Genomic DNA, 2,882 nt, shown 5'->3' on the forward strand with positions numbered 1-2,882 from the left:
ATAAATAGATATCCATTCAGCCCAACAATGCAAGAAGTGCAGTTTTGTAATTCACTTCCTTGGTTTTGAATGCAGTGAGTCGAAACAATTTATACATGTTTTCCCATGGTTTAGAAGATGTCTTTACATACTTGTCAATAGTAACTTGACCTTTTTCCCCACTGAGTTACCAAGTGGTATGTGTTTGTTTGCTTGTTTTCCCCAAAGAACAGAAAAGGTTTCTTTTTTTTAGAGACAAAATCAATAGATTATTTCTTCTGGTAGTAGCCCATATCAAGCTTAACTGTGTTCTGTTGGTGATTTGCCGTGTGCTTCTTTCGATACCTGTGGTCCAAGTTGGGTTTCACACAAACCTGTTGGACTTGCTCAGAGTGTATTCTTGAACTTGACGAAGGGCCTTTTGAATAAGGCGAATGAAGAGACGCCCTAAAAGAAATCAAAGCAGTTAAAGAAGCCTCAACGGGTCTTACCAGTCTGCCTCAGACCCTGGGGGTGGGGGGCTGCTTGAAATCTTATCTGAAAGTGATCTGTGAATGAAAAAAAAACCCAGTTTCCATTCTTTTTTCTCACAGTAAAACAAATTATTTTAATCCTAGTTGAGATGCTGCCTGCCACATGGCTCATGCTCTGTTTAGCCCGTATTCTCTTTCTACTCTTGACTCTGCTGCCCCAAACTGCTGTTTGGTTTTAACACGTTTTCGGACATTATGTTTCGCCGGATTCCTGGCCTGAACTTTGCTAGAGGGAAACATCTTGCATAGGAATATAGTATGACTGGTGCAGTCCAATTTGCCGTTTAGTAAACACAGGTGTGCATTGTGTACAGACATGTGCCATTACATAGTTATGCGATGTATATTAATATGCATAAACATCTTTAATACTTATAGTAATAAAATAGCCCTCGCATAGAGCCATGGATCTTAAGGTGCATTACGAAGGAAGTTAAGTATAATTAATCTCATTCTACAGACGGAAAAACCGAGGCACAAAATGGTTAAGTAACGCTTCCAAGGTTAGAAAGGAAGTCAGTGGCAGAGCAGGGAATGGAATCCATGCCTCTTGATTCCCAGTCTCAGGTCCCTATATAGAGGAGCAATCTATATTACCTGAGTTGATCAAATACATTCAGCTAAGCAGTGGATTCTTTTGAGCATTCCAGAGAAGAGCAACAGGAATGATTTAAGGTCTAGAAAACATGACCTATGAGGGAAGATTGAAAAAAAAATGGGTTTGTTTAGTCTGGAGAAGAGAAGACTGACAGGGGACATGATAACAGATTTCAAGTACATAAAAGGTTGTTCCAAGGGGGAGGGAAGTAAATTGTTCTCCTTAACCTCCGAGGATAGGACAAGAAGCAATGGGCTTCAATTGCAGCAAGGGCGGTTTGGGTCAGACATTAGGAAAAACTTCGGAACTGTCAAGGTGGTTAAGCACTGGAATAAATTGCCTAGGGAGGTTGTGGAGTCTCCATCATTGGAGACTTTTAAGAGCAGGTTAGACAAATACCTGTCAGGGATGGTCTCTACTTAGTCCTGCCATGAGTGCAGGGGACTGGACTAGATGACCTCTGGAGGTCCCTTCCAATCCTATGAGTCCATCCACCTAACCTCTGTACTTAGCTAGTTATATACTAGTTATATATACACACTTTCCCCCTACAACTAGGAAACAAAGGGAATACTCCTGCTGGCGGAGGGGAGGACGTAATGAGTCTTTTTCATCTTTAATTCTTATAACTCGGTGATTTTCTATTAACTGCTCTTGTGCACTAAAAGCTATAAGAAACAATCTTATAAACATAAATAAAGTGCAATCTAATATAGATATAGCATAAAATTGACCTATTCCAGCAGCCAAGACGCCCATTTAAGTCAATGAGAGTTTTGTAGGAGCAAGGACTGAAGGCTTATTCCAATATGACCTGGGGAAAAAAACGTATGTACTTTTATTGGTTCAGAACGATGCAGGATAGTGACTTCTTTTAGTGGTTAATTATTATGAAAGTAGATATCTGAAAATCACTTGTTTCTTCCACCAGATCTGTCATATACAATATACATAAGAGAGAGGGAGAGAGATTTTTTCCCTCAAGCTTTTTCTCGCTAGCCTTGAACACCACAACACTACTAAGTGCTAAACACTCAGTTAATGGATAATGCAGCCTCTGACCTGCAATGTACAGCTTCCTCTCATGCATCTGGTGAAAGCTGCTTTTACTATTAATTACATTTTGTAACATGAGCTGAGGCAGGGTTCCTATTAAAACAACCCTGAAAACATTTCTCCAGAAATGCCAGTGTTAATGCTATCCTGGGTCCTCACAGCGGGTCTTTCTCTTCTTTCCAAACTCTACTCCCCAAATCACCCAGACTTTTGTTTAAAAATCATAGATTCTCTGCTCTCTCACTATCTCGATAAATCCAAGACAATGGGGTGGTTATGTTATGGGCCCCTTTTCACTAATAGGAAAACAATGTTTTGTTTTCCAGGGATATATTTTAAAGGCACTGCTGTATGAAATTTAAAATGAAATGCTCCATTCCACTCACCAGTGGTTGGCGTTTGCTAAGAGGCTAAGCAGGTTTTTCACACACTAGGGTTTCATGGACATCACGTCTTTATACGCCGCCCCCACCCATCTCCACACCCCTCTTAAATTGAGTAATAAGCTAATCCTGGTGTGGCCAGGTATCTCCATTTATTCTCATCTCTAAGGCGAATCTTTTGGGAAAGTTTGGTAAAATTCCATCTGACCATGACAAAAATGATCTCCCTCCCCCCCAAGTTCAGAAATATTTTATCTTCATTTTTTTGCAACTGGATATTAAAATATTGTATTATCACATGTTTCAAATTGTCATTGATGTAGGAACAAGAAA

General features: G+C 39.9%; 1 long non-coding RNA gene across 2 annotated transcripts; it reads right to left on the reverse strand.

Moving 5' to 3' along the window:
* Positions 1 to 287: 287 nt before the first annotated feature.
* On the reverse strand, positions 288 to 2,624 carry LOC135983728 (uncharacterized). 2 transcript variants are annotated; one of them, XR_010601493.1, is made up of 4 exons: positions 2,553 to 2,589; positions 1,845 to 1,924; positions 1,110 to 1,203; positions 288 to 426 (listed from the first exon to the last, which is right to left on the reverse strand). It is a non-coding gene; the product is annotated as an uncharacterized LOC135983728 (long non-coding RNA). The 2 variants fall into 2 exon arrangements; XR_010601494.1 differs by lacking the exon at positions 1,845 to 1,924 and having other exon boundaries at positions 2,553 to 2,624.
* Between the last annotated feature and the right edge of the window lie 258 nt (positions 2,625 to 2,882).

Source organism: Chrysemys picta, chromosome 5, assembly GCF_011386835.1.
Source record: "Chrysemys picta bellii isolate R12L10 chromosome 5, ASM1138683v2, whole genome shotgun sequence".
In the NCBI taxonomy this organism is placed as follows: Eukaryota; Metazoa; Chordata; order Testudines; family Emydidae; genus Chrysemys; species Chrysemys picta.